Genomic DNA, 13,231 nt, shown 5'->3' on the forward strand with positions numbered 1-13,231 from the left:
ATCATCAAAAAGTTTATTTATTTCACTAATTCCATTCAAAAAGTGAAACTTGTATATTATATTTATTCATTACACACAGACTGATATATTTTAAATGTTTATTTATTTTAATTTTGATGATTATAACTGACAACTAAGAAAAATCCCAAATTTAGTATCTCAGAAAATTTGATAATTGTAAAAAGGTTAAATTTTTAAGATACCTGGTGCCACACTCTAATTAGCTAATTTACTCAAAACACCTGTCGCATTTAAATGGTCTCTCGGCTTAGTTCTGTAGGCTACACAATAATAGGGAAAACTGCTGACTTGACAATTGACACCTTGCACAAGAAAGAACAAAACACAAAAGGTCATTGAAAAAGAGGCTGGCTGTTCACAGAGCTCTGTGTCCAAGCACATAAATAGAGAGGCGAAGGGAAGGAAAAGATGTGGTAGAAAAAAGTTTACAAGCAATGGGGATAACTGCACCCTGGAGAGGATTGTGAAGCCAAACCCATTAAAAATGTGGGGGAGATTTACAAAGAGTGGACTGCAGCTGGAGTCCTGTGCTTAAAGAACCACTACGCACAGACGTATGCAAGACCTGGGTTTCAGCTGTCGCATTCTTTGTGTCAAGCTACTCTTGAACAACAGAAAGTGTCAAAAGCATCTTGGTTCTGGACTGCTGCTGAGTGGTCCAAAGTTATGTACTCTGATGAAAGAAAATTTTGCATTTCCTTTGGAAATCAGGGTCCCAGAGTCTGGAGGAAGAGAGGAGAAGCACACAATCCACGTTGCTTGAGGTCCAGTTTAAAGTTTCCACAGTCAGTGATGGTTTGGGGTCATCTGCTGGTGTTGGTCCACTTTGTTTTCTGAGGTCCAAAGTCAATGCAGGCGTCAACTTTATTGAGGTGAGATTTCATTTTCCAACAGGACTTGGCACCTGCAAACAGTGCCAAAGCTACCAGTACCTGGTTTAAGGACCATGGTGTCCCTGTTCTTAAATCGCCTGACCTTAACCCCATAGAAAATCTATGGGGTATTGTGAAGAGGAAGATGAGATATGCCAGACCCAACAATGCAGAAGAGCTGTCTCTGCTCATGTGTTCCCCAAGGCTCTGTACTATGACCCCTCCTCTTTCTCATCTACATCCTTCCCATTGGTCAGATATTTTTGCCATTTCAACCTGAACTACCACTGCTATGACGATGACACCCAGATTTACCTCAGCACAAAGTCCCCACACAATCCTCCCCTCTCCCACATCAACTCCTGTCTGTCAGCTACTACAATCTGGATGCAACAGAACGTCCTCAAACTCAACAGCAATAAAACAGAATTCCTCATCATCGGCTCCAAATCCACACTCAGCAAAACCAATAACCCCACTCTCACCATTGACGGCACCATTGTCTCCCCATCTCCCCAGGCACGCAACCTTGGCATGATCTTTGATTCAATCCGCTCCCTTGAGCCCAACATCCGTCAGGTCATTAAAACATCCTTCTTTCACCTCCGCAACGTTGATAAAATCAGACCCTCACTTACATCTCCTGCTGCTGAAAGACTCATTCACGCCTTCATCTCCTCACGACTGGACTATTGCAACTCACTACTCCTTGGTATAAGCTCAATTTACATAAAAAGACCACAACTGGTCCAAAACAGAGCGGCCCGACTCATCACCCACTCCAAATCCTTGCACCATATCACTCCAGTTTTAAAACAACTGCACCGGCTTCCCATTTCCCACCGGATAAAATACAAAATTCTGGTTCTTACCTACAAAGCCATCCACCACCTGGCCCCATCATACCTCACTGACCTCCTCTCCCCCATCAACCCTCACGGTCCCTAAGATCCACCTTAGCCGGTCTCCTCTCCATCCCCAAGTCCAAGCTCTGCAGTTTTGGGGACAGAGCTTTCTCGAAGCAGCTCCAAGGCTTTGGAACTCCCTTTCCCTTGAGATCCGCACCTCTGAATCCCTTACCATCTTCCAGTCTCACCTCAAGACCCATCTCTTCACCTCTGCCTATCCATAACCCCCCCTTTTTCTTTTTTTCTGCCCTGTAAAGCGACTTTTAGTTCGAGAAAAGCGCTATAGAAATTCAATGTATTATTATTATTAGCTGAAGGCCACTATCAGAGCAACCTGGGCTCTCATAACACATGAGCAGTGCCACAGACTGATCGACTCCATGCCACGTCCATGCCCAACTAATGCTGGGTACACACCAAAAGATTTTTTACATCTTATAAGATTTTCAAAATGTGATAGACCACAAACATGAGGATAAAAAATCCTAGATTTAACCGTTTTGCTCCTATAGTGTGTGGTGTGCCATGATCAAATCTGTGATGCTTTCCTGAACTTTTTTAAGAGTAAAACACATCAAACCTATCAACCCTTTCCTCAGGGCCGGCGTCAAGGGGGGGCATTCGCGGGCAGTGCCCCCCCAAACAGGTTGTTGTGCCCCCCCTACAAAGTTTTTTATTAATTTAATATATCAAGAATAATTAAAATAAATTAAATATTGAATGTTTCATGACTTGTAATGTAATCAAATGAGGAAATATATGGTTGATATATGTTTTCTTTAATTAAAATAGACCAGTTTCTCTGATTGGATGTATTGCCGCGTCTCACCCGTCTTTAGCATATTGCCATCATACGTCTTTAGCATATTTGTAACTTGACTCTAGCAACGTGTTTTTTCGCGGCATTTTATGGATTGTGTAAAATATGGATATTAGAACATTTAGAACGAACCAGCACCGCCTGCTTCATCTGACTTCAAGCAAACACAGACTGGCTCAAACTCAGAGATTAGAGGTCGAGGTGGAATTTACAAATCTACAGGGCACTGTTTTAAGGAAGTTTAATGTTCGGACACGCCGTCTTCAGCTATTTTAAAGGTAAGTTAGTGTTGTTTTAAATTACATAAGCTTAAATGTGAAGTGTGGCTATAGACTGTTAACCCTCTGGGGTCTAAAGGGTTTTTAGGGCCCTGGGGAAGTTTTGACATTTGTGCTTTTTTCAGTTGCTTGAAAACATATTAATGGCAAAAGTCTCATAACACTGTGTTCATCACAAACTGGGCTTCAATATCATATAATCAACATGTATGTACATGTTTGTATTTTTGAGAGAAAAATGTTTATGCGTGGTTTTTGAAAAAGCAAAATTTTTAAGTCACTGATATAACACCACAAAACTCATTCTTAACATGTTTTCCCAAGAGTTTTTTCTTCAAAATGATGTGAAAATCATATGGCCTACTTATTCACATAAAGCAAGATATTGATTTACAATTTCTAAGACACTTTTGCTTGGGAAAGGCTGTATGCGTGGAGGCGGGAAAGCTCCTGAATAATCAGTGATTGACAGCTGAGAGACAAAAGAGTTGAATAATGAGCCACTAATGAGCCTTGTGGGGATGTTCAACAGGAATGTAACCCTCAGTAAAACCATGATAAGGTTTACTTTTCAATACAATGTAAACACACACACACACATTATATATATATATATATATATATATATATATATATATATATATTGTGGGATTTTTATGTTGTTTTATTAATCAGTATGTCATGTTATAATTGATATGTGCCATTATGCTTTCTGTGCTGAGATATGTGAGTAAATGTCTGTGTGTAAAGTTGAAAGGCTGTTCCAGTTGGGGGTAGGAACAAAGCCCTGAAGAGAAAACACGCAGAACAGATGGTTTCAATAAACAAGTTGTTTGCTTTATAACTATGTTATATTTAGAGAAAGTGAAAATTAGTATGTTTAACTAATGAATGCATTTAACCAATTCATGAACAATGGAGTACTGTTGTGTTGTTGAATAATTATGTTTTACATATTTACTGCCTACATTTCATGCTGATTGCTAAAAGTGTTAAAGTTACAAAGATGTCCAAATAAGGACTGTGGAAATTGATTTTGTTCCATTTTTATATTTCTTTAATTGATCATTTTATTCTATAAACATTGTGTGTTTCATATATGCACTGAGCTATTATGTAGAAATGAGGTGTTTATGTTTGAGAGTGGAGAGTTACCAGTTTTTGTGTGTGTGCTGTAAGGAGGATTAGCGAGGAATTTACGCCTGGTATAGATCAAGAAAAGAGAGAGGCCTGAGGGGGAAAGCAAACAGGCAACTATGTCATTAATTAATGCTTTAATGTTCACAGGATAAAATGTGCAATGTATTTCTTACTTAATCAGTATTAATCATTGAATAATTGATGTAATAAATATAAGATGTTGTCTTTGATAAATGTGTATTAACCAATGAAATGAAAGTTGCATACAGAATAACCTAATGGGGGCAGGGCAGCTCAACCTTGAAGAACAGAATCTCCTGTGTGTCTGTCTGTGTGTGTGTGTGTGTGTTTTCTTTCCTAACAGATGGTTTTTAATAATGATTAAAGTGTTTGCTTAGAAATAGTATTGCAGTAAAAGATTTAATATGTGTTTATCTATCTAAAGAAGTTAATGTGTGCCTTATTCATATAACCAATTTTACAAATAATGAAATGATGTCATGATATTGAAATATGTTTTACATAATAATCACTTTCATCTTACAGCTTATGTTTTTTATAAATGAATGTTTTATTAATGATTTGTTTCTAAGAAAGCATTATAACATGCTATTCAAAGTGGAGGAGTACTGGAGAAGAACTGCAGGGCTCCCAGGGATGAGAGGAGAACAGATTGTTTTTTCTTTGTCTATGTGTGTCCATCTTTGCCTACAGGCTAAAATTGGGTGTGGTGATGGAGTCAGATGGACGAGGGGAACGGCCTTTGTGGGTGGAGATTTTCTGAAGAAAGATCGACGTCACATATTTTATAAATAAGCATGTTACTTCCTGAGCTGGTTGTTCGCTACTTGAGAGGACCCAGCGCTGTTAAACTTTTTCATATCTGATCAATAAATATTTGAACTTAGATATTTGTATCTTTTGCCTTTCCTCTAAATTATGAACACGCAATGGACGCCTTAAAGTCCAACAATATATATATAAATATTTTCTATTAATATCACAAGTATAAGTTACCCTTTAAAAACCATAGTAGCCTAATCATGGTAAAGGTACTGTTTGGCCATCGTAAAGGGAACACATGGGTTTGTGTTTGGTTGGCCAGCCAGAGGTTTACTTTTGTGCAGTAAAAAGCTCAAAAGAACAACTGCCTATCGTTGTCTGGACTCCTATTTGTGTTTTTGTAATCATTATAGTAGAAACACAACCAGGGACACGCGTGATAAACTTATCAATGTTTGTTTACAGCCGCCGCCATTACCTCACGTGTTGATCATGAATGCAAACGTGTGCACATGCAAGTGACCCTGTGTTTAATAAACTTGCTGTGCGGAGATATGCGCTTAGACACAACTAAATAAGGATTGTACTGTCTGCAATCGCGTATTTTATAAGAATACCAAAAAGCGCGTCGAGTTTCCTGACTCGCGTGTTTGTGTATGTGTGTTCCGGTTGCGTCAACTGACGGAAGACAAAGAAAACACTCGCGTCTGGAGAAACTGACACACATCCGCAAGTAAATAAGGATTTAGATGTCGGACATCGATCCCGTCACACTGACGAAGCACACACACTCGCGTCTGTCTGGAGATTTAGGCGCGAGTAAACAATGTGATGTGTGCAATCGCATCTTTTATAATGATACCACAAAGAGCTTCAAATATGAGGCATTGTGTGTTTGTGTGTGCGTTTGGACGTCGGTCGAGTCACACTCGCGTCTGGAGATAACTTTAGTTACAGTCACGAGTAAACAAGTATATGTCATGTTTCCAGCACTCGGATTAAAACTCAACACAGCAGTGAATGGCTGCAGAGACGGAATGTCCATTGACTGTGGGGTTGACTAATGAATATGGATGATCTCTGCTCTTCTCTTCAATGGAGCGGGGCGTGGCTCATTATAGATAATGAAGCAACAGAAGAAAGACGGTACATCTCTCTCTTCTAATACAGTTAACAACGAATTACAATATTTGTTTTCGATTTCACTTACATCTTCCAAAAGCAGACATTCCAAGGATTATGTAGACATTTATATTTTGTTTCTATGAAAAATATTCGTTAAGTTAGAGTTAATTTTTCTGACGTGTTTCTGAAAGGACTTCACTGAGGGAGAGAGAACAAAACGCGCATCATGTTTATTTTCTTAATTTTGCGAAAAGCACAACATGCTGTTTTTATTGGGAGTGGACAGAAAAAAACTAGACAATTTAACGTTTTAAATGATGTATAAATCATATCTGTATGTCCAAAATCAGCAGAGTTATCTAAGTCTCTTTGGGGAATGATTTAAAAATAAAGAGTTTGCGGCGCCCGCGCCGCAGCCGACCCCAGAGTGTTCACAGCATTACGACGTGATTATGGTAAAGCGGCTTTTTTAAAGCTTGGACGCGGTGTGCGCTGCGCTATGAAACCCATTCATTTCAATGGCTTGCGCCACGCGAGTGCGGTTGTTGCGTCGAGCTCACGCCGCGGTCGAAGTTCAATAGTTTTGCGCATAGTTTGTGGTCTTTTGCACTTTATACGGGAAGTGAGCTGACAGTCTGTACCAGTTGTATGAGTGTGTGCTTGCACTGTATTTGTTGTTTTAATGTCTTGTTTTTGCAAGTTATGGCTATTGCGTGCCCCCCGTTGGAAGCCAAGTGCCCCCCTGTTAGTTATGGTCTGTCGCCGGCTCTGCCTTTCCTGTTGTTACCACTAATGAACCACTCTTTTCATGTCTTACACACAGCCTCTCTAGTTTTGACTAGGGATGCACCGATCCGATATTCTGGATCGGTATCGGGGCCGATCCGGCCTTTTTTGCTGGATCGGATATCGGACTAACAGAACCGATCCAATTCCGATACTGCACGTTACCCATGGTTGTCACTGACAAGCGATTAAAATGACCAAGTATTATAAGAGCACCATAAACGTTTTTATGCACTATAATCAAAGTCATCTTACACTCAATAGCTTCATGTGAAGGAACAAACGCACATTTAAGATATTAATGTTCACAGAAACGCTGTAACTTACTTGCAAACTGAGTTAATCCACTGGTGAGAAGCAGACGGATGAAAACGCGTCATTCAACACACGCAGACACACAAAATAACTGTAACGTTAGGCTTTATTAAAGATCTGATTTTATAAAGTCTCAGGAAGCTGTTGGATGGATGCAATTCAGTATGTGCTGAGTTAATGCACAGGTGAAGCGGACGGATAAAACGCGTCATTCAACACACGAACACACACAATAACTGTAGGCTGTTTTAAAGATCTGATTTTATAAAGTCTCAGTAAGCTGATGGATGGATGCAATTCAGTATGTGCTGAGCACACGATGCATCTAATCTCTTTGGGTTTTAATAGTTATGAACGTAACTTTCCATTGCGGCGCGAGGATTCCCATGTGAAGATGCTTCTAGAGCATCAATGCTGCACCCAGGAAGCGCAGTATGATTTAGACGCACTCACTATGATTTAGGCGCATCAATTCTGCACCCGAAATGTGCATAAAAGGTCCGGTTAAGTGCATAATTCCCAAAATAACCATCTGCACACTAAAGCTTTTTTACTGTGACTTTTTGCGCAATTAAGGAAAATATATTTAGCATACTTATTTGATCAAACGTGTCTATTTTATTTTCTCCTAAACACTGCCATGGTTAATAATTACTTATGTTCTTGTAACTTGTAAATCATTTTAAATTATTGGTTTTTACATTTAAAAGTATAATTATATATTATATAATTATATTATGCTAGATTTAGCAGAAAGCACTATACACATTTATATAGTGTGTGTGTGTGTGTGTGCATGTGTGTCTGTGTGTAATTTAAATTGTTCAAGAAAAATACAGTAGTATCGGATCAGCAGATATCGGAATCGGCCGATACTCAGAATTCAGGTATCGGAATCGGATCGGAGATGGAAAAAGTGGTATCGGTGCATCCCTAGTTTTGACCATACTGTCCCTACAGTAGTTGATGAGATAATCAGGCTATCTAATTCTTCCACTAGTCTCCTTGTCCCTTCACCTACCTCTTTACTAAAAAAATTGCCTGACTGCTTTATCACAACCTATCACTCATTTCATTATCCCTCTGGGGTCTAAGGGGTTTTTAGGGCCCTGGGGAAGTTTTGACATGCACTGACATTTGGCTTTTTTCAGTTGCTTAAAAACATATTAATGGCAAAAGTCTCATGACACTGTGTTCATCACAAACTGGGCTACAATATCATATAATCAACATGTATGTACATGTTTGTATTTTTAAGAGAAAAATGTTTATGCGTGGTTTTTGAAAAAGCAAAGTTTTTAAGTCACTGATAAAAGTCCACAAAACTCATTCTAAACATGTTTTCTCAAGACTTTTCAAAACAGGATCTATTAGTCTAGAGTTTTTTCTTCAAAATGAAGTGAAAATCATTTGGCATACTCATTCACATAAAGCAAGATATTGATTTACAATTTCTAAGACACTTTTGCTTGGGAAAGGCTGTATGCATGGAGGCGGGAAAGCTCCTGAATAATCAGTGATTGACAGCTGAGAGACAAAGGAGTTGAATAATGAGCCACATAATGAGCCTTGTGGGGATGTTCAACAGGAATGTAACTTTCTCTGTAGTAAAACCATGATAAGGTTTACTTTTCAATATAATGTAAATACACACACAAACACACACACACATTATATATAATACCAAAAAGCGCGTCGAGTTTCCTGACTCGTGTGTTTGTGTATGTGCGTTCCAATCGCGTGAACTGTTTGACGGAAGACAAAGAAAACACTCGCGTCTGGAGATACTGACACACGTACGCAAGTAAATAAGGATTTAGATGTCATGTTTGGTGGAATGAATCGGATGGAACAACAAGGAATGGAGAGACTGGATTGTGGATTGCGTATCCATTGACTGCAGGACGTACGAGTCATGCATATGGATGTTTCTGCTCGTTCACTTCAATGGAGCGGGGGTGTGGCGATCTCATCTCATTACAGATAATGAGGTAACTGGAGAAATAAGGTACTTTTCCTCCTTCTCATACAGTTTACACCGAATGACAATATCTGTTTTCAATCTCACTTACATAATTTAAAAGGAGACATTCCAAGCATTATGTAGACATTTATCTTTTGTTTCTATGACAAGTATTCGTTAAGTTACAGTTTATTTTTCTGATGCGTTTCTGAAAGGACTTCACTGAGGGAGAGAGAACAAAACCCCCATCATGTTTATTTTCTTAATTTTGCGAAAAGCACAACATTCTCTTTTTATTGGGAGTGGACAGAAAAAACTAGACACTTTAACGTTTTAAATGATGTATAAATCATATCTGTATGTCAAAAATCAGCAGAGTAATTTAAGTCTCTTTGCGGAGTGATTGAAAAATAAAGAGTTTGCGGCGCCCGCGCCACAGTCGACCCCAGAGTGTTAATACATCACTGTCCTCTGGTATTGTTCCATCTAAGCTTAAGATTGCTGCTGTCACCCCTGTTCTTAACTCTTTCCCCGCCAGCATTTTTCATGATTTTCACAAAAGTTTAATGCCTTCCAGAAAATGCTCCTTTCTAAATATATAAACATACAATATATGAAATAAAAGAACCTCTTCTTTCAAACAAAAAAATCAGTTAAATCCTACCTTCATGTGTTCTGTTTTTATCACCTCTCATATATGTGTAGGTTTCATCAAAAACACCAAATTTTGAGCAAAAAGCTGAGATAATTCAATTTTTGTGAAGGACTTTTGATAGAGATCAAATGTAGAGTGATCTTTAAAACATACACAGACATACAGCTGTTTGCCCTAGGGCAATACTTCCGTTTTTATAAGTTGCGGAAGAGCGCCACCTGGTGGATAATAGCGGTATTGCAGATTGACGAGATAACTCATCAATGCGGGGAAAGAGTTAAAAAAGCATGGTCTTGATCCTCTTTCTCTAAGTAGCTATCGGCACATTTCAAACCTTTCTTTTCTATCTAAAATACTGGAAAAAGTTGTTGCTTCTCAGTGCAGGCCCATCTGATGGCACATAACCTTTATGAGCCCTTTCAGTCTGGCTTTCGTCCATTGCACAGTACTGAAACGGCCCTGGTTAAGGTTATTAATGATCTTCTCATAGCTTCCTACACTAGTTCTCTCAGCACTCTCCTTCTGTTAGACCTCAGCTCAGCTTTTGACACTGTAAATTATGAGGTACTCCTGTCGCGGCTTACAGCAATTGGGATTTTGGGACCAGCCTTTGACTGGTTTTCCTCTTACCTATCAGGGAGGCAACAATTTTTTGTATACCAGAAGCACAAGTCATCCACCAGATCTATCTGTTCCGGTGTACCTCAAGGCTTTGTTTTGGGCCCTCTTCTCTTCACCATTTACATGTTACCAATTGGACAAATTATCAAACAATATGGGTTTAACTGTCACTGCTATGCTGATGACATTCAGATTTATTTCAACATACCTCCCACGTCAGTGTTTCCACCACCTGCATTAACAACCTGCATCAAGGAACTCAAGCATTGGCTTGCAGGAAATTTCCTTAAATTTAACTCTGAAAAAAATGAAATTATACTGATTGGCTCTAAATCAGTTGTCTCTAGGTTCTCCGGTCAGCAGATAGATTTGGATGGTGATCTAATAATACCTTCTACGACCGTTCGCAATCTTGGTGTTCTCATTGATTCTACTCTTTCATTTAATGACCACATTAGTAAAGTGGTAAAGACAGCTTTTTTTCACCTACGTAATATATCTCATATCCGACCCTCACTTAGTCAGCAGGACTCTGAAACAATAATACATGCCTTTGTCACATCCCAACTAGATTATTGTAACTCACTACTCTATGGCCTTTCTGCGAAAAATATCAAGAGATTACAATACGTTCAAAACTCTGCTGCTCGTCTGATTACACACACTAGAAAGTATGAACATATCACTCCAATCCCACATCATCTTCATTGGCTTCCAGTCTCCCTCCGTATAAACTTTAAGGTACTAATTCTGACCTTCAAAGCTCTCCATAGTCTTGGCCCTACATATGTATCCAACTTACTCCAGCCTTATGCTCCAGTTCGCTGCTTACGCTCTTCTAGTGCAGGACTGTTAGTCACCTCAAAGATCAATTTAGTGACTATGGGAGCAAGAGCTTTTAGTGTTGTGGCTCCTAGGTTGTGGAACTCCCTTCCTCAAGATATTCGTCAAGCAACCACCCTTCTCTCCTTCAAACATTTTTTTTTATTATTATTCTTGTAGTGACTGCTAATTTTGTTGACTTTCATGTTTGTATTTGATTATCATGTCCTATCCTTGTAAAGTGACCTTGGGTGTTGAAAGGCGCTATATAAATAAAAATTATTATTATTATTATGATGTGTCAAAGACAGCACACCACACACAAACAGATTTTCAACCAGAGTCTCGACTGTGAACACAGGAAATCTCGCAAAATCTCACGAGACTTCACAATAAGCATGGCGGACGATATGAAGAAAGAAATTTCAAAGATAGTGTTTGGATTGATTTTCACAGAAAATTCAAGGGAAAAAAGGAAAGGGTTTCGGTGAAGTCATGGAGACAGCGGGAACATGGTCTATACAAGTTCACTTTGCATCAACTGCTTCCATCTTGCATCATCTTGCTTTCTGTTTGGATATTGTTTTGTTTCACGTGATAATCTCAAGGGCGTGCACACGTTTGTCCTCGGGATTCCCCACACACATCAGGATTTCTGATTGTAAACATTCAACATGTTGAATATTTACGATTCGCGATCGGCGCGGCTCCAACGTTCTTCCAAGCAGGTTCAGACACTCTTAAAACACCTCACACCAAGGGAAAATTTGATAAAATAATCTGTAAAACCATTGCGATACTCGGGACATATCTAGGATTGAAGGAAGGGGGGAAATCGGACCAAAATCAGCCCGATTATCTTTTGATGTGTACCCAGCATTAGTATTCAGTGCTGTACATGCTCATACTTTTCAAGTTCATACTTTTCAGATGGCCAAGATTTCTAAAAATCCTTTCTTTGTATTGGTCTTAAGTCATTTTCAAATTTTCTGAGATACTGATTTTGAGATTTTCCTCAGTTGTCAGTTACAATCATCAAAATTAAAAACATTTGCAAAAAATCAGTCTGTGTATAATTAATGAATACAATACAATATAAAGTTTCAGTTTTGAATGGATTTATTGAAGTACATCAACTTTTTGGTGATTTTCATATATTCACAGAATATTACATTATTTAAGATGATTTTTATGTTTGGTTTCTAATGACTTTAGATGGGTTTTCAGGTGTTCCCATTAGCAAGTTATTGGGAATGTTAGCAAAACATATTTTTGTTAGCCGGGTAGGACATGCAAATAGGGTTGCCAATTGTCCCGAATAAGCCGGGATGTCCTGTATTTTTAGCCTAATTGTTTTGTCCCGTACTGGACACTTAACCCCCAGTTGCTCCAGAGGCGTGCGACCTCTGATATATATAGCAATTGTGAGTAGCTTTGGATAAAAGCGTCAGCTAAATGAATAAATGTAAATGACACCACAAGATCTGAGAGGCAGATGAAATGAAAATCTTGTGAGAGCAATTCGAAAAATCACAAGAGACTGCTATCGAAATGCTCTTGCGGTATATTGATGTCATCCACATAGCAGTTCTTGCGGTGCCGCATGATCTTATAAAAACAAAAATAAATAGGCACTTTTCGATGTTTTTTTTTCTAAAGTCTGTATTTAAAAGTGTATTACTCTGGCCCTGAGTGGTAACGAAACCTGCAGACAGTTTTGTTTGATTCCAGTTGTTGTCAGCTTACAGAGGAAAAAGGATTTTTTTCTCTATCTTAACCATTTAATCCCAAATTTTTCCCAAAGATGAAATATATGAACTTGTGTTGTATTTGTAAGTATGTTAAACAATCAATGTCAATAATGTAAAAAAAATTTGAAAAGACCATGAAAAAAAGGGGTTTTATCTCTGGTCACAATTGTGACCGGTGGTAGAACACAGGCAGTCTAAGTCTATGGGGTATATAAATACATGAAGAGAACAAGGTGCAAAATGGCATAGAAAGCCACGAGATCACCTGAAATCTGTCAGAATTGCGAAAGAAACCCTGCCACATCAGTACTAATTGATATCAGCTGCTTTAGTCCTAATTGATGGCCTATAAAGGCTTCTCATTACCCAGG

Source organism: Paramisgurnus dabryanus, chromosome 6 (assembly GCF_030506205.2).
Source record: "Paramisgurnus dabryanus chromosome 6, PD_genome_1.1, whole genome shotgun sequence".
Lineage (NCBI taxonomy): Eukaryota > Metazoa > Chordata > Actinopteri > Cypriniformes > Cobitidae > Paramisgurnus > Paramisgurnus dabryanus.